The 26611-nt window shown below is 44.3% G+C and overlaps 1 protein-coding gene across 8 annotated transcripts in view; it reads left to right on the top strand.

Annotated features, from left to right (window-relative positions):
• Positions 1-26611, top strand: part of THRB (thyroid hormone receptor beta) — a 600087-nt gene that overhangs the window by 263727 nt on the left and 309749 nt on the right. The window contains exon 1 of one of the 8 annotated variants that reach the window (XM_085630521.1): positions 8571-8589. The exons of the other annotated variants lie outside the window; for them this stretch is intronic. The gene's annotated coding sequence lies outside the window, so the exon portion shown is untranslated. Of the gene's footprint in view, positions 1-8570; positions 8590-26611 lie in introns of those variants that run through there. 8 annotated transcript variants of the gene reach the window in all.

The following is a 26611-nucleotide window of genomic DNA, read 5'->3' as shown; positions in this document are numbered from 1 at the left end:
CGACAATGATTTATCGCCATCTGAACTAATTGTTGAAACGAGAGATCCCAAGTTCAGAATCTAGGAGGGTGGTTATGGTACTAACTTTTATACTATCGAGAATGATACCAACGTCCAGTTAACTTGAGCCCGAGTTCAATCTCCGTAGCAGGTCTAAGATCTAATGCTGCAGAAAAGGAGCAAGAACCAATAACCGCCTCTACTTATTAAATGTGAAGATACTAAGACTGTTTCCGCTCTTTTGCAGCCAGTGTGAACGGCTGCGATGGAGTGGAGTCAGAGGGACCAGCGCTTAATTTGTGCAGGTGCTTGCAGTGCTCAGCACCAGCACTTATGTCATTACATCAGGACATATTTATGACAGTGTACCAGGTGATGGAGCAGTCAGTCCATTTGAAAAAAAAAATACATGTGCACAAAGTGATTAACAATTCAATATCCGATTAGAAAAATACCAGGTGTGCTCAGGACTGTCTTAGCTTTGGGTCACCTATTGTAGTCCAAACAGTCACGTTTTTAGAACTTTAATGGTAAGCGGGTGTCGTTGGTACTAGTATTTGGCAGTGCAGACAGGGACTGTGGTTAGTGCAAACCGCAGTGGTCGCCTTAGAAATATCTTGGGCCCCGATACTTACTGTTTTACAAATTAAGCACTGAGAGGGACTGGTGTCCAGTCGGTCGGCAGCCGGCGGGGTCTTATTGCTAGACCAGTATTATCCATTGCCCCGTGTGATAGGATCCTTGTTAACGGCCATTCGTCCTTCCGCCATTGACTGCCACCCATGTATAGCATCCTGTTGGCACGCGGCCACCTCCCCTCAACAATGGATGGGCAGCTAGAGACATGACTCGGCAGCCCTGCACCAGGAACCCTGGGAACGCAAGAAATCACTGCGCGAGCTAAGCAAACATTCAGCAAAATACCCAGAATTCAAGGCCAAAAAATAAGGACTGAGCATGTTTGCATAGCATGAGACCAGACTCTGATATTGGTGTTCATTAATATCCGTCATTATTTTGCGTGCGGCTCTGTCCTGTAATCTCACGTCACTGCCGATGGCGACCAAATGTGCTTTGTGGTGTTACTGCTTTGAAGTCTGAGGCGTGGGAAATTTTAATCTTCACCACTGCGAGTGCACTTTTTTTTCTTTATAACTGCCATGTAGTGCACTTTTCATCCTATTTTTTGTGATTATGTGTTTTTGTGGGCCCCATTGAACTGTCTCAGCATGATGGAAAGCCCCCTCGCGAAGCGCCTTGAGGCAAAACCAGTTGATCTGAAGAAACTGCGAAGATCAGCGTTTCGAAAGACACACCCAACTTTTACAAAGTTCAAATATATTCCTCAATTATAAGGTTTGAATATGCTCATAGCTCTGTGGGAGAGGGATTAAATGATCAAAAATCCTAGAAAGGTATTCATGGGTGGGCACACCTTATATGTAACCAAGACAGCTGGCATCCTCTCTTGTTCCCACGTGAACTTAAGAGGTCCTTGGAAAACCATGTTCAGCCCAACTCCGCTGTAGTGTGGAAGCCATCGCAGTAATAATGATGTAGGGCTCTTGGGATCAAAGTGTTCACCCTTCCCCCTTTACTACTGTACAGAAGCATAAATATACGGATGGTGTAGTGGGCCATGGGTCATCATCTCAACCACTACTACACGTCGCAAGACGTTCGTGTAGTAGAGCGGCGTGTATCGATGTGTGCACCCTCCTGCTGTGACGCTGGACTCATTGACTTATTTTTGGACTTGGTCCACCGTCATGTTGTTGTCGGTGTGGCGTCAGTGATAGACAGCTCCCTCTTTCCTGTGGTGCCAACGATGAGTGCGTTTGATAGTAACATACCACTTTGGCATGCAAGCGCCAGGAAGTGGGCGGGTGAATATGAAAACACTTCCCCTGCGCAGGATGTCGCTTGGGGTTTCTCTTTTTGTCTCTTCCTGTCTGCGGAGATGGTTTGTGGCTTGCTATAACCCACACCAAGAACTTGACAATTCAGGCTCACAGCCTGGGCACCCCAATTGTTCAGTGTGCGTGCTTTAGACTGCTGCCCGCGCTTCTTCCCACACTCAGTGAGGGCACGGTGCAGTTCAATAGAATCTGTGCCAAGGGCCTGTGGGTGAAGGGGAGGTGGGTACAAGGACCAGCTAAGCGTTGTGCACTGCGATCAGCTGCACATGGGGTAGGACAAGATAAAAATCAAAACAATGGAAGCAGAGCCGGCTTTAGTGCTGGTGGCGACAGTGTTTGTTGGCGCCCCCCCAGTGACCAACTCCTTCATGGATTCCCTCACTACCACCCTTTAAACGTGCCCCTCAAGTCTCCCTAGCCACTCTTTCAGATGCATTTAATTTGTTAGATAGGGCCACACATACCAGTTCAGGGTCTCAGGGCACTTTACATTACACTGAGACAGTTAATCATATATGGGTAAATTGGCTTATAGGAAATGTTACATAAGCCAGAGGACTACAAGGTGTAAGGGTCGCACGTCATCCATACTGGTAGGCAGTATAGTTTAATAGTGCTTGGCCTGGAGAAGTACAAACTCAGAATTGAAGTGTTCTTTTTAATAATACAAATTAATTTCTACCCAAATGAACCCTTTTTGCAACATTAATCTATGCTCTAATCTATAATTTGCTGTGTGCATGCAGTTCTTTGATGACAGTTAATAATTCCATGTTCTATGTTAGGATTTTAACCTATAAACTGCAAGTAACAAAAGGATCTCTTTTAGAAAAGCAGTAACCCACTGACCTATTTACATTATATGCACTTTGTGACCTGCATGTACACATTCTTTGCAGCAGGCAAATTAATCATCTGTGCTATTTTATGATCATTCAAAACCTCAACTCTCTCCAGGAAGAACATTAATCACTGATGTTATCTTGACATTTGTATTGTTGCCTGGAAATTTTAAAGGCAAAGAACTCAACAGCGGGTGCTTTTAAAAGCAAAATAAATTTGCAAACTTGGCGCCCCTGAAGTCAGCACCCTGTGAAACTCTATCTATCTATCTATCTATCTATCTATCTATCTCCGGACTGGCCCTAGCGGGCACGGGCAATCCCCCGCATGGTTGGGGGCCGGTTTTTGGCCCCCGGGGGCCGTTTTTGTTACAGGGCCGCAAAATTGGCCCTGTAACAAAATCGGCCGAAAACCGGCCATGGCAAAGTGCTCGGCGGCACCCCCAACCCCCCGCGGGGGGTAGAGGGGGGGCGGCCTAGCACTTTGCCAGGGCCGGTTTTGGTTCTCAGTCCGGTCTGTCTATCTCTCTATCTCTCTATCTCTCTATCTATCTATCTATCTATCTATCTATCTATCTACACACACATGCTGATACTCACACATGCATACACACCATCACACACTGACGTAGACATGCACATGGTCACATTGCAGTCACCCAGACACCTGACAGTGGCGAGATGCCGAGGGACTGGTCAATGTTATGCTTTGCACCTTTGCAAAACGCTGCAACATAACATAGCCGCCAGCTCTTCTGCTGTGCTTGTTAGGTTTGTTTCGTAATGCCCAAGTTCTTCATTTTATGTTTTGTAGTTGTTTGCCAGCACCTCTTGTGCTACTGGTTAACATCTTCTTAACATTATTCAAGAAAGGTTATCTGAGTTGTCGGTGGTTCACCACTCTAGAATATTCTATCTGATGGAGGAAGTTTGATTGCAGGCGCTTCACTTCAGTGCCTCATCATAAGTCCTTTCCTGGGGTGTGCCAGGGGACAGTTTGTGGTTTCCAACAATCCTATGTTTGACCTCCGGGGCACAAGTGAGCACCGGCTGAAGGTACGAGGTAGTCCCTCACTAGTATCATAACCCGCTCACCTCTCCTCCCACCTTGCTTTAATATTTGCTCCACTCCCCCTCCCCATTGACAAGTTTAATCTTCCATTGCTCTTCCCTTCGCCTTGGCTTGTTCAGGTAGATGCTCTTTACTTCTCTCTCCAGCATGGTGTCATTTGGAACCTGGCCAACTGAAACTCGACTTCAAAGGAAGCCTTCATGTCTTCTCGTGTGGATTCTCTACCATGCTCTCCTTGCCTCACTGACTCGAAAAACTTGTTTGTGTCGAATGGGTTGAAACAGCTTTCGGTTTTTGTCCTTAACTTTTTTGTCCATAAATTCAGCTCCCCTTTTCGTAAAAATGATTGCAGGGGTGCCTTGGTATCTCTTTTGAAATGTTTTCGGAGATAGCGTGGGCATATTTGCAAATGTCTATTATGTATGTATGTATGTATGTATGTATGTATATATGTATTTATTTATTAATGACTCCCCTCGGCCGCTTCAGGGCACATTTACATATGAAGTTGCCTGCTCTTAACTTTTATGTTGGGTTTTAAGAGATATCTTATGTCCAGTATGTTGTTACTATTTGTCAGGTTTGACATTTTAGCTACTTCAGGGATGCACTTAGCAGGTGGGGCAGGGGAAAGTGCTTTTTGTGACTTGGGTACTTTTGTGAATGTTGTCCTGAGTTAAAAGTCTCTTTATATAGCTCTGTTTTCAGCTGCTTCCATGCCTCTTCCGGTTCTTTGGCAGTGGATATGTTGGGGGGTGGGTGATTGGTTGCCACACACTGAGTGCTACTGCAGATACCCCCGGGTATTGTGCAGGAAGCCTCGTGTATGGTCCAGAAGACCTTGAACTTTAACCTTCATTCAGCCTGTGTTCAGAGAAGAGCTTGAAGAGCTCCCTGGGCATTGGCCGGCTGCATCCACCACATTCTCTCACCGAGCTTTCTGCAAAGGCTGGTGACCATCACGTTGTAATAGTCTAGTCGCACCATAGGGAGGGATCCTGGTAACCTCCCTTTGTGGGTTTGTCATGATTTTTAGAACCATGTTTGCATACTCTGGTCTTATTTAAAGTCATTAAAGACACTAGGAGCATGCCACCAAGTTAAATTAACTTTATTAGCATAAGCTATATCCGGGTTCCCAACGTTATTAAGTGTTACTCTGGGTATTGATCTGTAACAGATCGGGACCTTCCTGGGGAGTCACGGGAAAAAATCCCCACAGCTTTTTCCTTGGTCCTTCTGAATATGAGGTGAATCTTAGGCACAGAAAAATGAATTAATAGAGAATGCAGCAATGTATTTTTAATTTTATGCCATCAGAGACGCGTGGGAGGCATGGATGGTGGAGACTTTCAGGATACGGAGAGATAGGAGAGGGGTCCTGAGCCTGACATCCGATGGCCTGTGATGGTGATTGTGACAGTCCTGCGGGTGGTATTCCTGTAGCTTGGACCTTTGCAGGTGACTTCACATGTTCTTCTGATAGTCCTGCTCGTGTTGTTCTCCTAGCCTGCAGTCGGCTCTTGGTTTGATGTTTGTCTCTTTCTGTCCACTGATTGACTAGATCCAGTGTGGTATGTCTCACTTTTTGTTGGTTGAAGCTACATTTTAACACTCCATTTCCGTGCAAGAAATCTGGGATTCAACCTACACAACAAGCTGAACATGACGGCCAAGTCAACGCAGTGAGCACCACCTGATTCCACATCGTGTGCATGCTACGAAAGATCTTTAAGTGGCTGCCACAGAACACCAGACGGATCGTCACTCAAGCACCAATCGACTACAGGAATGGACTCTACGCCAGAATCTCCAAGAAACTCCTACAAAGACTCCAGACCATCCACAAAGCCTCCACCAGACTTATACTTGGCATGAAAACTGCAACCACATCTCACCTCACCTGGAGGAACTACACAGGCTTCCCAGTTACAAACACAACCAACTCTGCTGCGACTCCAGGATTTCCCATGTGCACCCACACCGCACATTTTCTGGCAGGCTCCTCCTATGCAAACATGCTTTGCTCATGGCACCCCCTGCTGGTGATTGCATGCTACAGCACGTGCCTTGTTCCCACTGTTGTCAACTGGTGGAGAAGTGTTGTCCGTTCCTGTTCTCCTCTGGGAAAAGTGTCGGGAAGTACAGGGTACTGAGGGGAAAAGCATGTAAAGTGTGGCCTAAAGAGGATAAAGATACCAGTTTAGGAAGCCCAAGCTCACAGACTGCTGCTGCCGCCTGCAGAGCGACCCTCTGCACTTATTCAAAACCACGTGGTGTGACTGCTTGTCTCTGTAGTTTGAGCTTTGAGATGGGTTCAGGGTGATTGTGTAAGATATTAAATGGACAAAATATCGATTTGTGTATATAAAATGTATATCAGGGTGTTTATGAATCTGTTTCTCGTATACGTGTGTATATATATATATATATATATATATATATATACACACACACACACATATAATGTTTGGATGCTTTTCTTGCACAAAATGCAGCAACATTGTCAGGGCCACTAGTATTATGTGGCATGGAGGCTAAATTCTGCATCAGGATTTCCCAAATTATGTGGCAAACAATGCTAATTGTGCAGCATATTTTCCAGTGGTATTATTTGATCCAGTTCAGCCAGAAACAACATTTTTGTGAAAGAATTATGCAAAGTATGTGGCAAAAGCAGTAAATCGATAATTAGGCAGTACGCGATGCACCACAGAATCGCATAAATCCACTTGCCCTCATGATTGTCTTTTGTTTTGTCAACAATTTAGTCATGAAAGGTAAACAAACCCTAAGCACTCTAATGGCAATCAGTGCCTATTGTTAGCCGCAGTTCGTAGAAAACCGCTTCTTCAAGCAAAGTACCCCAAAATAAATGTATTGTACAAAAGAACACAAAAGATAGCCTGACTAATATGGTTCAATCTCGGGAATCTGGTGACATTTGTCCTCATTTACAATGGTAGCAGACCTTCTCAATGGCAATATTGGACCATATTTTTTTATTTATTTTAAAGATTTATATAGCGCAAACATAACCCATGAGGGTATCAGAGCGCTTTACAAATGATCAGAGAGAAGAAACATGTAAAGCAAAGAACAACATAATTGAGACTGGTGCAGGATGTTGTAGCTCCCCAGTTGAGGGAGGGACTACCCCAAGGACTATTCTGACAAATAAATAACACAATTGTAACCGGTGAGTAATAAACATGGGTGTAGTGAATGTGCCATGCCGGGCCCGGAGAGTAGAGTTCCTGCGCTCTAGGGCAGAACTGTGTTCATCAATAGCACCTTAGCTTCCTTTCTGAAGAATGCAGTTGAGGGATTCAGTCTGATTTCTGAGAGCAGGGAGTTCCAAATTCCTGGGGGAAAACCTCAAGAAGACTCTGTTGTGACCATATTATATGGTTACCAGCTACGTATCCTCTCTCCCTCGAGATATATATTAGGCACTGTGAGGCAAGCGAAAGTGTCAACTCTCCTATGGAGTTAGAAAATCTGGTTTCATTCAATATATTGATGTCTCCCCCACAACAAACTTGTTTAGCTAGGTTTGTTTTGGCCGTTAATTACACGCATCTTGCATTAGTCATGTTACCATTTGAAATGTCATTGCATGGAAAAAACAAAGATTCGGTAAAGAATCCACACTCCTAGAAATTCAGACTAGTTACCCCTGAATTATGTCATGAACATTTCCTGCCACTAGTTTAACAGTAAAGTCAACAAAATTGTGTTAAAATGTAATCAACGCCACCTTGATCTCCAGGCTAGAAGTTTAAGTGTCTTTCAAGTGGGTTAGGACAGTCTTTCCATTTATCCAAGAATTAGTGATTCTAAAAAAAATAAAAATTTTGGAGGAAAACCACAAACCCATCCTCAAAATCCTTAAACGTGTCAATTTCTCTGTTGGCCAGCTTCATTGTCAGCCACTGCTCTGTTCCTGAGGGATTCATTGCAGTATTTCTTTCTTTGTAAAGTTACTAGCCTTCTGTTAACCATGATGTCAACCCATTGGATGTCAGACTCATATACACCTTCCCCTGTATCTGTAAACCATCAACCCTTCAGGAGTGTTACTTGCACATAATTGGTCTGGTTAAGTCCTTAGGCCTTTCATGTCCGGACGTCATACATCTGCATTAAGTCTAATCCATAGATTACCAAGTCGCAGGGCCTTGGGTTTCAGTCCATTGCAAATACCCATTGACACAGGTGAAGCATCTACAAGCCTTAAGCATGGAGTTGTCACCCGGTCAATAAAAAGGCCTGCCCTAGATCAAGGAGTTACGTCACCACAGCCAGTCTTTAATTTCTAGCCACAGTAACTGATTTGTTAGTCATCGGATAATTACTTGCCCAAAGGGACTTTCACAAATCCTGGATGTAGGACATTCTTGGATCCGCCCCGCACGTGGGACAAACATCACAGTTAATCATCAGGGTAGATTTCACATGATATTGGGCCACTGATGATACTAAACTTGTTTGACTTCTCAGCTTCTTTCATACCAACACTTTGTCATCGTTGGCGAACTCAGGATGCTCCCGACTAGGTAGGACCTGGAACAGCCTTGCCGGTTCCTACTCTCGTGGGCGAGATATGAGCCTTGTATTTTTCCAGCTCATAGCTGTGTGTAGAGTGTGGGAGGACCTTCGCATGGGAACTCAACCCTCTTTGTTGTCATTCTGGATTGTGCGAGGACAGAAGGACGACGGACGGGCACTCCCTGGTTCTTTGCTTCAATGACAGGTCATGCTTCTTAAAGCCGCGTTGAATACTTTTAATGTGTTTTTAGAACCCCATGGGCAACATGCACAGAAGGGCTGGCAGAACTCTTTTGTTCCCCCTATTGCAGGGGTTTCATAGCTGTCCACCCCCTGGTCTACTCAGGAGCTCCATAACCCCAGTGTTCTTTTACTTCCTGCCCTCTCCTCACCCCATATTGTCTAACCGTCCTCTTGCTTGGCTCATTGGTACTTTGGGCACAGTTCGGTGCTTAGTTTGGTGCAAGCACTAAATTCATGCACATAGCAGCTCCTGCGCTTATCCAGTGCCTTCTATCTCTTAGCAGCTCACTGAGCAGGCAATCCTGCCCCAGCATCAACCCTGCTAGTGTTTCTCTCTCCCTGTTTCCTGCAAAAGCTCTCTGATGCCGGTTCCACAAGCTCCACTCTTTTTCGCAACTTATAAATAACTTAATCAGATCCTATCAGGCTTTTTAAGTGTCAGACAGTAGTTTTAATTTAGACTGAGCTAACATCATCAGTCTTCTCGCTGCACTGCACTGATGCGCCTCTTCCTCTGGGAACCTTCTCTGTGCCTGCTAGAGGAATCGGGAACATAAACCGAAGAGGAGAGGGGAATACACACTGCCTGCCAAATTTTATTCCCCAGAACTGTATACGTTTTTGGAATTGTAATATATAGCACATACTACCCCTGACGAGGCGTCGAAGTGCTTTTCGGTGAGTAGAACGCTACTCCTTAACCCAAAAAGGATTAGTGGTGAATTAGTAGAGGTTGATCTGAAATTAATTTGAGAGGTGGACATGTGAGTTTCTTATTTGGATTGAAAAATGATAGTGGAGGGATAGAAGCGGGAAGGGTTCGCATTTATATAGCACTTGCTATCCCTGATGAGGTGTCGGAGTGCTTTTCAGCGGGTAGCATGCTACTCCTGAACTCAAACAGGATTAGTGGGTAATTGGTAAAGGGAAATCTGAAATTAATTGTGGTGGTGGACATGTTAGTCGGATTGAAAAGGATAGTGGAGGGATAGAAGAGGGAAGGGTCTAGTTTTTTGTTTTTTGGTGCTCCTAGCAGTAGGAGGAGGCTTGGGATGAGATCTGAATAGTAAAAGAAGCTTGAGATAATGCGAGAAGGGGTAGAGGAGGGAACAGTATAGAAAGGGTTATTTTGGGGATCATAGTAGAAGGGGGTTTGGGATGAGTCAGAGAGTGGAGGTCGGTTACATCAGTTCTTTTTTTTTTTTTTCCAGTCTTGAAGAATGATTGCTGTTTTAATGACCTAACCCAGGGATTCCTGAGGGGGCCAAAAATGTGCGCAACCACTGGCTGCTTCACAGATTTCCACAAGCCTTGTGTCCACGTCAATCAGTGGGCGACCCTGTGAAGGGTAATTGTACCTCTGTCATCCCAGGGATTTCAAGGCTTATGTTACGTTTCCAATATCGGTGCCTTTTCTTTTTTTAATGGCAATGCTTTGTTTTTGTGTATTTTTAAGCTGTATGTTTGTTTCTATTGTTGCAAAATGTTCTGACCTCTGTTGCTAAGTCTGTGCTACATAAAATAAGTAAAGTCATATTACCAGAAAGGCTCAGACAGCTCTAAAGCAAGCACTGCCTACATCTCTAGCTTTCATGCACTAACACCAGCATGTGTCTGCCTGCTTTAGCATAATACAGCCAGACCTGTGGGCTTTGCCAGTGCTCCTTCAGGTATGAATGTGGTTTGGAGGCCTCAGACAGGTTACTTCGACATCAAAGCTCGCCTCTTTTTTGTTGTTGTTGTTTTTTTTGTTTTATTTAACGCGAACTAGACCTAAGAAATTGGGTAACCGAGCCCTTTACATGAACACCGGTTAAGGTACAGAAGAACACATTCATTTTTGTTAGGTACAGGGAGATTAAGTGATTTGCCCAGAATCACAGGATGTGTTAGCATCGTTGCTGAAACTCGAACCCGGTTCCCGAGCTTCCATGTTGATCGCTCAAGCCATAAGACTACATCCTCTCCCTCGGAGTGCACAATTGATTTGCATAGAGACATACATGGTTTATAGAGCCCTCACTTACTTTGTTGGCAGGGCCAAACTGGCTGTAGCAGGCACCGTGCATTTTCACGGTGGGCCGGTAGGGTGGGGGACTGTTTTGGACCCCTGGGGGGCGATTTTGTTACAGGTGGCCGGTTTTACAGCAGTGCTGCAATATCAGCCGCCTGTAACAAAAGCGACAGCGGGGAGTGGTGCTTCCCACTCGCGCCGCTCCCCAGCCCCCCCTTGTGGCCGGTCGAGGTGATTGCCTAGGCTGGTTTCAGTTCCCTGTCCGGCCGTGATTGTTGTACCTTCCAGTTACAAAGCAGCACTATCTTTCCAGGTTATTGATCTGTTTTGGGGTTTCCTGATGCACTAGATAGGACATAGGTAAGCCGGACAGAGCCCTTGCTTCTGTGCAGGGTTACAGCCTTAGTCACACCATGAGAGTGGTGCACGTGAAAAACGCAGCATCTGCCTCCGTTCTGTAAACTATTTTTTATTGACATATAGTTTTTAACATTTATTTTTAAGTACTGGCTTAAATCTCGATTTATATTTGTATTTTGTGTAGTGCCAAATATCCCAACATAAGAAATGAGAATATTATTTGGGGTGGGTGACTACCAAAATAAATTATCATCACAACCCTTGTCAGGATGAACACTCAAAGTCACTAAATTATCCTGAGCTCAACCCCCTGGTAGCTATGGCACAGAACAGACAGGTTTAACTAAGGCGAATGTGCAAAGTATTTATGGGGTTCCACAGCAGTAATAATGTCAAAATGCAAAATAATGAAAAACCCCAAATTGAATTAGACAAATGGAGTAAAATGTAACAAACAAAATGATATTAAAATCACAAAAATCCAACTAGGAGACCAGGAGATATGCATTTCTGACGTTTTAGCAGAAAAAATACCAAAGCGCACAAAGAACCATAGTCCATGGTGATGGTACACGAGCACCTAGGCACAATGTGAGGCCGACCACCATGGAGCACGGGTCCGATACAACAACCAGGTTTGTCCTGTTCAAAGAGTTTACCTTCTCTTTTAAGTCCCAGTCCACCACAGGAGTACACTTTCAACACAACCCAGGGCCTCAGGGGAGGCACTCAGAGACTCAGTGTGTCCGGCAGAGATGGGAGGCCATCGGTAGGATGCAGTGCAAGTTCCTTTTGCGACTGATCAGGAGCGGCCTCGTGCAGCTTGTTGTCTCCCTGTAGTCACACAGGAGGACTGTCAACTGGCCCTTGGAGTCCACGGATTTGCTCTTGGTACAAGAGGGGGCAGGGTTCCTTTCAGGTCTCTGACAGCAGGTTCAGTCCTCTTCTGATCTTCTGCAGGTCCAGAAAGTGTTCTGAAGTGGGTGCCTGGAAGTGCCACATTTATGCCTGGAACGACCTTGTGGGTGGAATTACTCCTGGCCTCTCTCTAACCAATGGGGTAAAAGTTCCCAACCATGACCTACCTAGTTTTGCAATAGTTCCTGGTTGCCTTTCTGTAAACAGGCCCAAAATGGGTTGCCACACTAAACATGGACGGTATGGCTGGGGGCGGGGGGGATTATACTATGTTAATTCTAGTGTCCACACACTTCTATCAAGAACATCCTGTTTGGAGTAGGTACTGTACCCACAATTAACCCAGAGACAGAATTCTGGTAGGAAAAAAGCAGGGTCCCTCAGCAACCAGATGGTGGGTAAACAAGAATTGTCTTAGCATCGTATTCTCTTCCTTCCAAGTGTTATATGCGAACCCAGCAGACCTGTCACGCAGGACTTGGCACTCAAGCAGGATGCCCACAGCCCCCACTCTGAATGCTCTGTGGAGTTTAGAGGAGTCACCTCTGCCTGTTCAGGTCAGCATGTTTGCTCCTGGGAGGCATTTCGAACCTTGCTCACATCTATTCATGGCTGAGCACAGGTTGAGAGCTGGCAGAGGTTTATGATAGCCTTCTGACTGTTCATGCAGGTAAAATGTAACTTTCTAAATGATAGTCTCCCTTAATAAGTCTAAAAAATCTGACTTCACCATTGATTTGGATTTTTAAAACTATTAAAAATAGTTGTTTAATTATTTTTTAATCTGGCCCCCTTCCCAAAATACAGTATTATTATTTTAATCTGTACTCCAGCTTTGTACATAGGACAGCTCGGCCTGCCACAATTAAAGTAGCGTTTTGGACCTTGTCATTGCAGAGACATGTTAATATTAGTTTTTTTACAGGTCACACTATTAAATACCATACACGCTCCCTTGTGGGCTTTAAGGCATACCTAGGGGTGACTTATATTTTAAAGAGAGATTTTCTCCTTTTAAAGGGATTTATTTTGGCATGTCACAGTGCATGCTTTGAACAGTTAGTCGGGCTACAGTGGCAGGCATGAAGCCATGTTTGCACTGCCACTATAGTGGATTGCACAGTAGGTGATGCAGTCCACAAGTGGCATTTAACTTCCAGGCTCTGGGTGCACTTTCTACAGCATATTCTAGGGATTTACAGGCAAGTTAAACATGCCAATCTGAAATAAGTCAATTTGACCAAGTTAAAAGGGGGAGTACAAACACTTTACCTCCGGTTAGCAGTGGTAAAGTACACAGAGTTCTAAAGTTAGCAAAAATATAGGTTCCTGCAAAAGCTGAATAATCTGGGATTACCACACCAAAAAGGTAATTTTCTACTGGCCCTCCCAAATCCCCTTTGCAGGCCCTGGATTGGGTCACAGAACTGGTCTGGACATAATTGGGGCAATACTGTACTTTTTCCCATATAAGCACTGACGTGCTATTGAATAGGAGATGGTGAGCACACACGGGGTACGGCCGTCTTTATTGCAGTATATCTTCCTTGGAGATCTGATGATGGGCTAAGGTGATGCTCAGAGCTCCAGGCCGACAGGGGTTCATGCTCGTCTTGAGATGCTGAGCAGCAAGGAGACTTGCCCCTGCCCAGAACCAGCAAAAGCTCTGATGAGATGCTTAACTCTCCACACTGACTGGGGCATAAAACCAAAGGGGACAGAAAACCAGCAGGCTCTTGAGTGGTTAGGTGTGTTGTGATTGGGCCCATCACAATACCTTCAGTGCCTCTGATCCCGAAGGTACCTCCATAGTCATCACAAATTATATGGGACAGCATAAGCCAACAAGAATGGAGCAATGTACGCAAAGGTGTAATGGCACTGGGAGAAGACACTGCAAGTCCTCAGGCTCTCATGTGATCATGCATGCTTGAGTGATGCTTACCCACATGCTGCTCTGTCATTACATTCGAACACGGTAGCCATCTCATATCAGGGTAATCCTTTTCCATCCGATAGGACTGCTTCCTGTAGTTGCTTGGAGATGTAGTGCTCTAGTGTTTGCACTCATTTCCAGAGGCTCTCATCTGGCCTCCGCAATCTGTGCGCTGGAAAGGGCTTGACGGCTCTGGAGGGCAAAGCTGGAGACTGCGGCCCTCCTGCTGCTTCCACACACGGCAGGAGGGGGGATTCATAAAAGTGCGCCTCTACGGCAGTGCATGGACTCTGCATATCATGCACTGCAGTGAAAGCACTCTCTGGTTGACTAATGCGGCTAGCCAACCGAGCCAGATGGGACCTACAATCAGCTCTGGTACAAATGGCCGATCAGCCCCACATTACTTTGATAGTGAGCAAGCCTGTCTCTGTAGCCTGTGTAAGTGTGTAGTAGAGTGTGCCCTTCCCAATGTTATTTTTAGGAAAAACTGAGGCAATACTGTGCAAATGTTTCAAATGTGTTAGCTAAGCTTGTCATATCTGGAGCATGTCAGACCCAGCATCCCTAAAGGCAGCCCCTTACCGTGCAACCGACCAGGGCATGAGATTGTCAAAATAGCCAGCACCACTGACCAGCTGTAAAGGGACTTATTAAAATCCAAAGCCTTTCTCTCTAGGCTCTTTTTTCCATTTTTTATGCCACAGGATTTACTGGCAAACAACTAAAGCTTTCTGTAGCCAGACAACAAAAGGAGTTGGAGAGTGTCCAGGAAGGATGCAGTCTCATTCTTGAACGTTACGAGTGGCAACTAGTGTGTAAATACTAAGATTATGAGCCCAATAATGCTACTCAAGATTGGTTGTACAGAAATGCTTTGAAGTAGAATTATCATTTTCCATAGGGATCAAATATTATTTTTTATAGTCCTTTGTTCATGGAGACAGCTGTAGAATCCAAAATTTGTTTCCTACCGCTGTTGTGTCGCACCTGGGAATAATAAGTCTTAGGGCAAAGGCTTAAGTTTTGATGGGGAAGACACTAATGCCATTGACTCGACATGTTGGGTCGAGTTTCAAATGCTTAAGGCACTAAATGCATTCACCTGAGATTTAGGTTGAGATTTAGATGCACGAGACCCTTAGAACAATGAATAGAGGTATTCGGTTGATGTTTTGATGCAAAAATCCCTAATGGCATTGACTTGAGATCTAAGGTAGAGGTTTATGATATGAAAGACCATATGGACATTGATTTGAGGTCTAGATTGCATGTGAGAAATGCATTTGCTTAAGGACATTGACTTGAGATCTTAGGTAGGGGTTTAGATATACAAGACCATAAGGACATTGATTTGAGATCTAGGTTGCATTTGAGATATGCAATATCCTGAGAAAATTGACATGAGATCTTAGGTAGGGGCTTAGATATGCAAACCATATGGACGTTGATTCGAGATCTAGATTTCATGTGAGATTTGCACTATCCTAAGGACATTGACTTGAGATCTTAGGTAGGGGTTTATATGTGTAAGACCTGAAGGACCTTGACTTGAAATCTTAGGAAGGGGTTTAGATATGCAAGATTGGGAAACGGCATTTACAACGATGTCTCCACAATGTAGTACCATTACAACGTGGTCGTTATAACGACCGCGTTGTTACCACACATACCATTACATCGCAAGTCATTACTACGACTTGCTGTAGGAGGCGCACTGGTGTTGGATTTAGAATCCAACACCTTTCCTGCTGTTGCACTTACTGGAGTAGGAATAGTAAATAATACTATTCCTAAGTCCAGGGCGCCCTCTACAGCAAGTCATAGTAATGACTTGCGATGTAATGGTAAGCGTTCTAACAACGCGGTTGTTGTAACAACTGCGTTGTAATGGCATGCGATGTATTCGCATGCGTTATAATGGCATATATTCATGCAAGATTATAAGGACATTGATTTGAGGTCTAGGTTGCATGTTAGATGTGGAATACCCTAAGGAAATTGACTTCAGATATTAAGTAGGGGTTTAGATATAATGATCATATGGACGTTGATTTGAGATGTATGTTGCATGTGAGATAAGCATTATCCTAAGGACATTGACTTGAGATCTTGGGTAGGAGTTTAGATATGGAAGACCATAAAGACCTTGATTTGAGATCTAGGTTGCATGTTAGATGTGCACTAGCCTAAGGACATTGACTTGAAATATTAGGTAGGGGTTTATATGTGTAAGACCTGAAGGACCTTGACTTGAAATCTTAGGAAGGGGTTTAGATATGAAAGACAATATGGACATTGATTTGAGATCTAGGTTGTATGTTAGATGTGCAATAGCCTAAGGACATTGACTTGCAATCTTTAGTTAGGGTTTATATGTGTAAGACCTGAAGGACATTGACATAAAATCTATGGTAGGGGTTTAGATTTGCAAGACCATAAGGACATTGATTTGAGGTCTAGGTTGCATGTGAGATATGCATTATCCTAAGGACATTGAATTGAGGTCTTATGTAGGAGTTTAGATATGCAAGACCATAAAGACATTGATTTGAGATCGTGGTTACATGTTAGATGTGCAATAGCCTAAGGACATTGACTTGCAATCTTTGGTTGGGGTTTGTATGTGTAAGACCTGAAGGATATTGACATAAAATCTAGGTAGGGGTTTAGATTTTCAAGACCATAAGGACATTGATTTGAGGTCTAGGTTGCATGTGAGAGATGCATTATCCTAAGGACATTGACTTGAGAGCTTAGGTAAGAGTTTGAATACACACAGCCATATGGATGTTGATTTAAGATCTTGGTTGGGGTTTGTATGTGTAAGACCTGAAGGACTTTGTCTTGAGATCTGGGTTGGGGTTTAGACGTGTAAGACCCTTACGACATTGGCATGAGATGCTGGGTTTAAGAGTCCATTCAGTACCTTGCTGCCTGGCTTGATCTGGCCAAGACCGCCTTTCTTCTTGATCGGAGGGAAAAGACGCCAGTCGATTCAGAGGTTTGGAGCTCACAAAATGTGGTAGACTTGCTCGTGTCACTTCAATGTCAGCTACAGAAAGAGTGCGGAACATTCCCTCACTGTCTCACTTCTGGAAAAACTGTCTCATCTGGCATGTGTTTTCAATTCATCTAGATTAAAATGGAAAAGTACATGCCTGGATTTCTTGAGGTCGATGGATATATACTCGCGTTCCATTGGGAACAGGCAGAGATAACACAGATGCGATGGCAAGAAGCGAGAGCGAATCAGTGACTGGCAGACTTGATAACAACCATGTATAGCGGAAAACCACCAAAGCTGAGTTATAGCTGTCTGAACATGAGGTTTTCTGTATTACATATCCTAGGAATTAAGGCGCTGGCAGCTCAGGGGATGGCAGAATCCAGAACCCCTTAGCGGCAGCTGAATTTGAGCTGTACATATTGCTTTCTGTTTAAGAAACAGGACATGCTTTGTAAAAGAAGGAAGCTCGAATGTGCCAATTACATATAAACATATCTTTGTGAATGTTAAATTACTGTACTCATTTGTTCAGGGTTTTTTTTTATTTGAAAGGCACTGTGCCACATGTATCCACAAGACCACAATACTGTTTTCCTGCCTATTACGGCTTAAGATATATTTGAGGAGAACTGCATGAAAGGAGTGTTTGAAGCCTCTGGTGATCAGGGTGTCATTATTAGTGTATTCTTCAGTCTCCAGTGCAGGTGGCTTCTCCTTTGCAGTTAGCATGCGGCTCTAAGTGATGTGCTGTACTCTGCATGCAACAATTGTTATCTCCTTTCTGTTTCAACTTTTACTAAATTAGGGAAACTGCTGCACCAATGAATCAATGCATACATATTTCCCTAACCTTATGTTTCTGCATTTTTATGTATGTATTATTCTAAAATATGAAACAATTTTTGGTCTTTTATTTTCACTATCATTTGCTTTTTATTTTTGTTCTGTTTTGTCTTTTTTTTTTTTTAGTTCACGGAGAAAGTTCAATGAATATAAAATAATGCCTTGAAGGTTTTTAATGACATATTGGTTGTATAATATGTTTGGACCCTTCAACGTTGTAAAGTGCCAACGTTGAAACAATCTTAAGTAACTGGCTGATCCATATCTAGACCCCCCCCCCCCCAATTAATGTAGCAGGTCAGAAACTTCAGATTCTATTGGGTGAAAAATCTTTTCCTTCTCCAACCAATTTAAAAGTGCAAAGACAGGCGCAGTTTTTTAAAAAGAGAAAAGTGGCTCAGCACAATGTTTGCGACTGAGCCCGTCAGTGTGCGAGAACGCAGCAGGGAATGCATGTATTCAATATTCGAGGGAATAATGTTCACTCAAGGTAAAGAACAGTGCTGTTCACCTGCTAGTCCCACTCTGCCTCAGCAGCATCATAGCAGACATCATCCTGGTTTGATGCTAGGGTTTTGTTTATTAATGGATCTATACAATGAGTGCTGTTGTCGTTGGCCTATCGTAACACCTATCGTTTGCAGCACCCTCAGACCAATGCCCAACATATATGAAGCCATGTTCATTTGAGGCTGTTGTCTTGGCCTTGTTATTAAAAGTAATGCCCCCATCCCTCACCACCTGTCCCTAATGTTAGTGCTTCAGAAGGCGCTCGGTGCGGTTAGAAGGGTGAAGTCAAAACATGCGACACCTCCTACAGCCCCTAAAGTGTTCTTGGACTGCAGTCAATATATATATTAAGTTCAAGGACTACATTCAACTAAAAACCTAATTTTCAGACTCAATTCAAGAGGTTGTTGACACATTTTATATCTACACTTACCAGCATTTGCCTTCTTCAGGACATAGAAAACAAGTAAGGATCAATAGATAGGCATTGAATTGATTCTGATGGTGTTTAATATTAATGTGAAATTATGTCTTGATGTTTCCTGACATTAAGTGTCTTATATCACTTCAGCTTCTATCAGCGCTTCTTTTGATGTAGGATTTTTTTTTTACATCCTGGATACTAGATAGTATTTGTCCTGCTGGGCTTAGATGCTTATACCCATGGGTTTTAAATCCGCTAGGAACCCCAGCTTGAAAGGTAGTAGCAGGTATTGTTCTGAAATATATTTTATCCACTCTTTACTTTCCAGTTTGCTGCACAGTATCTTTGTTTTGTTTATTTAAAGACGGTATGTATTCTCCTTTCTAATTAAGCCATGTCTTAAAGGAGTGTCCTGCTGTCATCTACGAACAAACGTTTGAGGTTGTTCATTTATTTGAATCAATATGGCCTCTTGACAGCCTGTACTTAATGTAAGCCTGTCTTTGGTGATGTCATGTATGGCTGTGTACCGTTGCCCACAGTTCTGCCTATCTCCCCCAGCCGCACACGCTGACACTTTTCATTTCTTAAACTCCCAGCACAAACTTTAGGAAATAAAGCCAAACGCAGAATTTTATTGTTTTTCTTTTTTCTGATACCAAGACATTAACCTATTGTGTTAATTTTGTAATCACAGAAACATTTCATTAGTTTGGGCTTACATAGTTTGTTAATCATTCTACAGCCTACATGTATCTTTATGAGAACTTTTTATAGTGTCTCCGCTGCGCGGGAAGTGAAAATATGTTTCCGCAGAATCAATTGATGGGTTTAATCAACAGTTCAAGTTTTAGTTGCAAAAGAGGAATTGTCAGCCTTGGAAAACAAACGTTTTAAGAAATGTGTAATTTGTGACGTTTTGAAGACAAAGGGAGGACTAGTTATCAGCAGAATGGGAATTCCAAAGTTTGGAACGATTAAGAATGAAAGTGAGGAATACGTAGGCAAGGTGGAGATAATGAGTAGAAGGATTAAAAAAGAGAAAACCGGGCAGTACATGTGGGTTTATAAGGAAAGACAATAGAACACAGATGGGAGAAAGGACAATGATATGAACATATCTAAAGACAAGATATCAAAAGCAGAATCTTAGGTAGAAATTCAGAAGAAGACCTCCACATGAAGAGGCGGTGGGCGAAACGTATCGAACTTGGATGAGGAGAGGCACAACAGCTTCCACCTTAAATTGGAAAGGAAAGTGAGGAGACCGTTGGGGAGTACTGAGCCATAATCTTCTTTTTAAATAAAAGGAGTTGGTCTTAGAAGTTTAAGAAATGCGATAAAGATGACAGGCAGAGAAAAAAGGTGATTAAAGAGCTTTAGGCTTTTGGTGAGATGTGGCAATGCTGTAAATATTTTAATTGATTTAGACAATTTCTGTGGCTTACTAGAAAGGGGTGGTGTTTAGCAATGATATTATCTTTTCAACTGTAAATAAGTAATTAAATACCAGTAAAACCTGCTTGTTGGATTCCTATTTAAAGCTTGTCTGTAGTGCCTACCAGGGCATGTAGGCAGAAATGTGGCATCGAAGACAGACACATAAATCAAAAATTGTTTTGAATGGTATTATACCACACACTTTTCCTCTGCTACAAGTACAGCGGTCTTCAAACCGTTTTCATGCTATACCTCAACTTTTGTGAGCAAGCTAAAATGTTGTCACTTCAGAGAATTTCTTTCAAGAAATGTTCTGTTAGGTTGTGGTACTTGTTTTTGAATATTGCTTATTTACCTGTGGTTTCTTGGCGCTCAACTCGGACATCAAATGTAGAGGAAAACTAATCTTGAGTAACGCCTTTCTTTTTACTACCATAAATACTACAATTACCCTATGTATGCAGGGTACAACTATCTAAGTAATCCAAAGTATTCATATGAGACCAAGCGGGTCGGTTAATGTTTTGTTAAGGACAATAACGTGGTTTGAAAACAATTTCTCAATATCTATAGAGCAGCAGAAGGAGTTGAACGGAGGAAGACTCAATTCTTTTGGCTAGAAATCACCAGCGTGTGAGGATGAGTCGGGTTGCCCAGTCGCCAGCAGAACATTGTCGGGCTAATGGAAGGTACATCATTTTCAAAGAAGTCAGGGTTACTGCTTCCTCTCCCAAAAAGAATAGGAGATGGGAAGGCCATCTCCTTGGCAGCACCCTTGTTCCATCACATCTATTGGCTGCTGAGTAATGCCATCCTCACCTGCTGAATCACCTTTTCCATTTCTGTCTTCTCGCCGCCTCGCTGTGTATTCCACTATCTCTCTCTTCACCTCTCTCGCTACTCATGTCGGCCTTTCATTAATTTGCGTCTCGTTTCTCCTTTTTGGGTGCTTTCCTTTTTGACGGACGGGCTGCATTTCTATGGTGCATTCTACCTGACTGGGTCTTTTGGCCAAAAGCATGGTTGAATTCTGGAACTACGATAAGATTTTGCCAGATGATTGAGACATTTGAGAGTCAACCGGCACCTTTAAATCTTATTCGGTAGGCCGCAGGTCATCAGTGCAAAGTTCTGCGAGCCATGGAGGCAAGTTCTTGTTTCGTAAGGCCAGTAACTGCTCGTAAGGCCAGTAACTGCTCTGACTCCAGCATCTTGGGCACTCTGGAGTTGTTCAACCAAATGGGCTGGAAATCCTTCATATAAAGAAATGTAGTGTCCTACCGGGTGAAAATTAAGGCTCCGAACTCGCAATTGATGTTTTCTAGAAAGAAGTCTGAGCAGTCAATCAATCAGACATTCATAAAGCGCGGCGAGTCACCCGTGAGGGTCTCGCGATGCTGGGGAAGATTGCTGCTGCGTGGTGCTAAGATCAGTCGAACAACCAGGTCTTGAGTTGCTTCCTGAATTGCTGGAGCAACGGTGCTGTCCTAAGGTGCAAGAGGAAGTCGATCCATGCCTTGGCTGCCAGGTGCGCGAAGGAGCGTCCTCTGATGTTGGTTCGGCAGATCTGTGGGGTGTCTGCGAGGGAGACATCGGTTAATGTACACAGGACCTTTGTCGTGTAGGGCCTTGTGGGCTTGGGTCAGCATCTTGAACTGGCATCTCTTCTGAATCGGGAGCCAGTGTAGCTTCTTGAGATGGGGTGTGATGTTGGTCCTTCTGGGGAGGTCGAAGATAGTCTCGCAGCTGAGTTTTGTATTGCCTGGAGTCTCTTAATCAGGCGTGCGGTGATTCCGATGTACAACATGTTATCGAAGTCCAGTCTGCTGGTGATGAGGGCCTGCGTGACAGTCCTTCTGGTGTTGGCCGGGAGCCACTTGAAAATTTTACGGAGCATGCGGGCAGTGGTACCTCAACACAGTCATGACCTGTGGGGCCAGTGTGGCCTCCTCATCAAAGATAATGCACAGGTTATTGACCTTATCAGCCAGTGGCAGTGATTTTGGGAGGCCCTAAACCAACTAAGGTATGTCTCCATTTCTAACCTAAAATAATTACTTCTCTTTATGCTGTATGAAGTTTTGATGAAGTAGATAAAATCTTGTTTTCAAAGGTGTCTAGAAGTCATTCTTAGTTGATGGTAGGTTCTGGGTCAAGGGAAGACTTGATACCCTCTGTGTCTTCAGTATATATCTGTACCGGCGTCCTTTGTTCCGATCATTCGTAGAGGTTGGCGTGTTTTTGTGGGCAGATCTGTCCATAGAGTGTCATCTCTTTCTGCAGCCCTAAGCAGCCTACCACGCTGAAGTCGCTGTTCACAGTGGGTCTGAATGGAGAGCAGAGCTACAGAGAAACCCTATTGTTTTGAAGGTAGAAAAGGCTTTTCCAGCCATAGAAATACTCGAATGTCTAGGTCAGTATGGTAGAGACAAAACACTCAGCAACAGCGACTGAAGCCTCAAACACCCAGCAAATCTCTGACAGCAGAGCATGCGGCCTAACTGTTCACAGACGCAAGATCATCACCGCCCTGCCAATGCTTTTCTGTAAACACCAGAAGTTCTAGTCCTCTGTTAAGTCTTGTAATACAAACTAAGGCACACATTTAACATTACATTAAAAAAGAGGCAAAGCTGTTTATTATGATAAAAATAATACACTGAAACCCACTAGCAACAGATTGCAGGGTGGAGAATAATTATTGTCGGCTTCAAACCGGAAAGGATTACTCGGTTGGACCTCCAGGGTAAACGGCTTCATTGCGGTTTCTTAACGTTTTCAGCAAACACGTGAATAGAGCTGTCCTCCTGGTAATAGGGGTGGGGTGGGGCTTGTGGTGTTATTATTTTACCTATAATTTAGCTGTCCATTTTCAATTTTGTTTTTAATCCTTGAATGCAACTTGTCGTCTTTTTCTGGAATGAGCCGGATGTGTTTCTCTGTGGCTCGGATTCATTATGTTCATGTTTGCAAATGGACCATCCTGGCTTCTCCCTTACGGATCCGGGATACGAATCCTGGTGAAATCGCAGCGGGGCCTTGCACTCCGTTTTCAGTGCGCCTGGTACCTGCTCGAGCAAAGACAAGTGCTCCTGCAGAGGAGAGTTGAGGTATGAGCCGAGCAGATGCGCCTTTGGCTCTGCGTTGGATGGCTATGCTGGTGGGTCCCTTGCCCGTCCGACGGGCTAGTGTGACGGGGTGTATACCTGGTGGCCATGTCTTGATGAGCACAACACGCTCTCACAGTCTTTAAGAGCGTGCTTCAGTGAGTCCTCCTCAGAGACTTCACGGTGGGTCTTTACCCACAGTGAGTTTGTATCCGTGTATTGACCAGTGACCCTCGGGTACAAGCGTCTGCCCCTTAACCCACTGTCAGACTGTGGCCCTCTGAGCTCACAAAGGAAGGGTAGATGTAACTTTGACTGCTTGTGTCCTTCAAACAAGAAGAAAGAACTTACAAACTTCTTCTGACTGATGAACGAGTACCATTGAGTTGGGTAACAATAAACATTGTTTTTTTTAGCACCCAGGTACCTGTGGGTGAATGTACGCTATATTAATACTTGTTATTTTGGGACAGAAGAACATTGCCTTCAGTGGTAACTTCTTCTCAGCTTAGGGAACTCCCCTCTGGAGGACACTGTGCTACGTCATCAGAAAGACACAAACTTTGCCCATTCGGAAGAGCGAAGAACTGCTCTTCTCGGAGGCCACTGTCTATCTGGTAGAACATCCTCTCCTTGTTCAACAGTTGGAGAGCTGTGCGCTTTGAGGCTTTCGAGCGGTGCACAGGGCAGTGTGGCACAGAGCGCATTCTTATGCGTGTGTGTTTTGTAAGGCGGAGAGGCAGTCGTCTTCTCAAGCTTTCATCCGGTCTTGGATTCCATCAGGCTTGCATTCGGGCCCTCAATCCAGTAGCGGAACAGCCTGAGGCTTGCAGTACTGCCAGTACTGTAGTGCATGGTGGAAGGCTTCTGGCTTGCATGCGGGCCACTGATGCAGCAAGTAGTGGGAAAGTTTCAGGTTTGCGTGCTGGCCACTGAAGCAGTATGTAGTGTTGCGCCTTCGTGAATGCAGCTGAGCCATTAATGTAGTAGGTAGTTGGAGGCTTTGAGGATTGTATTTGAGCTGGCAGGCAAGTAGCTAGGGAGGGGTTTAAAGCTTACATTCGGACTAGTAATTCAGCAAATAGCAACAATGTTCTGGTTTTACACTGGCACAGTCATTCTTGTTATTTCCCAGGGGGACGGGCGGGTCCTAAATTAGCGATTAGTGCACACTTCTTATGCCATGTTTTCATCATTTTGGGTTCTATGCAAAGTGTCCAACTTGCCTACAGAAGGGCATCCACAGCTGCTTGAGTGTGTGTATTGGGATTCCTGATTGGTTTACGAGTTAGTGGATTCCAGATTGGTTTACGAGTTAGTGGATTCCAGATTGGTTTACGAGTTAGTGGATGTCTGATTGGTTTGCAAGTGTTAGTGAATTCCTGATTGGTTTACGAGTGTTGGTGGATTCCAGATTGGTTAACGAGTTAGTGGATTCCAGATTGGTTTACGAGTTAGTGGATGTCTGATTGGTTTACGAGTTAGTGGATTCCAGATTGGTTTACGAGTTAGTGGATTCCAGATTGGTTTACGAGTTAGTGGATTCCAGATTGGTTTACGAGTTAGTGGATGTCTGATTGGTTTGCAAGTGTTAGTGAATTCCTGATTGGTTTACGAGTGTTAGTGAATTCCTGATTGGTTTACGAGTGTTAGTGAATTCCTGATTGGTTTACAGGAATATACAGCTGGTGCCACCAGCCTACATCGTCCAGCAGCTTGTGCTTGTACAGAATGCAGCAGCTAGAGCAATGTTGAGTAACAGGCATTGTTACCTCTATGATGCATCATCAGAAAGACGCCATTGGTTCCCGCTATAGAAAGAATATTTTCTGTTTCCTGAAGGTAAGAACTGGGCAGTGCTGCTCCAGGACACATTGGACAGTTATGTTCTTTCGGGCTCCTCGAGTAATCTGTTCCCAGTCAAGCTTGCGTTGCATTCCACATTTTCAATATCCACAAAGGATTGGAGAAAGGTCGCTTCCATCCTTGAACCCCCAACTCTTTGGAGCAATCAGGCGTCCTTACTGCATCAGCAGACTAACACCTGTCACTTCAGAAAAAAAATGGAAAAGCTTCCTTTTCTCTTCGTAACTCTTTACTCTTGCTAAAGCCTAGTGATGGCTGCATATGAAATCTGTCATGTGTATGCATGTTCTTAAGACAAAACAACTGGAAAGACTGCACATGGGCTAGAGTGCATAGAAGCAAACACTGGATGTTGGTGCAGAAGGTCCATATCCGGCATTATTGGCCCTCTGGCTGTCCATGGTCTTCAGTGCGGCTCTCAGCTTCCCAGTGTTCTAAAATGTCCCAATGGGATCTTCAGTAGGTGGATTGATGGTGATAAGTGAAAGAGGGACAGTAACAAAAGCGGACCCCACCGGTCCAAAACTGGCTCCGACCCTTCCAGCCCACCGGGAAAACGCCCAGTGCCCCCCTAAGGCCAATCCAGCCGTGTCTGGGGTCATGTCGGGTTTCAGGCATGCTGCCATTCATGCTCCATAAAGAGAAAAAATATATGAGAGGCGTTGATCGAAGCACGTAGACACTTAATAATGTGGGGGAGGGGGTAAAATACCAACACAGAGATAGACAGCAGGAAGTGCTAAGATGCCCAGTGCTAACACAACTGCAGACAGACCGGAAATGCCTTCTAGGAAGAGGTAAAAGAGAAATGGCCCTGCACTGACAGTAAAAAGTACCATGGCATCCTCTACCGAGAGCCACAGGCACACCCAGGAAGATGCGCTTGTCTTGTGGAATTGTAAAAAATCTCCCTGTATGTGCAAAAAATACAAAGAGAGCCAGAGACCGAGGCGGACAAGGAACCTAAAAAGGGGTAAAGGAGAAATGGCCCAAAATGAGGATGAAACATTGCTTATGCGCTCTCTGTTAAGACACCCTCGTCCAGAGATTATGAAAGGTGCTGGGTGAGAACAAGACACCCATGGGGGGAGAATGAAGTGGCCTCTTATGTAGTTGGTCGTCGGAAAGTAGGGTTATCCCAAGAAAGGAGCGCTTGTGAACTTTGAACTGGGCTGTCTGGGTGGTACAACATGACCTGGATCTTGCAGCTGGGCTGACCCCAGGCGGTCATCGGAAGCAGGCATGCGACCAGTGGGTGAGGTGCAGAAGTCTTACAGACCCCGCTGCAGAGGCCTTTATAATAATTTAGTCTTTGCAGGGGACAAATATTGTTCATTTTGGGTGGTGGGGAAGCAGGAGGGAAGCGGAAGACCAAGTCGGATGTGCCTGTTCGGGCCTTCTCTGTATCTTCTCACCAGTTGTATGGTTTGGTGACACCAACAGCCGGTGTGATCTGGTAGCACGAAAGGGAAAGTCAACCCAGGACAACATATGGAAGAGGGGAGGTGGGGAAGCAGCACTTTACAGAGTACTGGTTGCACCTCTGGCAGTGCCGT

The sequence above is a fragment of the Triturus cristatus genome, chromosome 10, assembly GCF_964204655.1.
Source record: "Triturus cristatus chromosome 10, aTriCri1.1, whole genome shotgun sequence".
In the NCBI taxonomy this organism is placed as follows: Eukaryota; Metazoa; Chordata; class Amphibia; order Caudata; family Salamandridae; genus Triturus; species Triturus cristatus.
The sequence above is the reverse complement of the archived record's forward strand: the minus strand, read 5'-3'. Positions and strand labels throughout refer to the sequence as shown.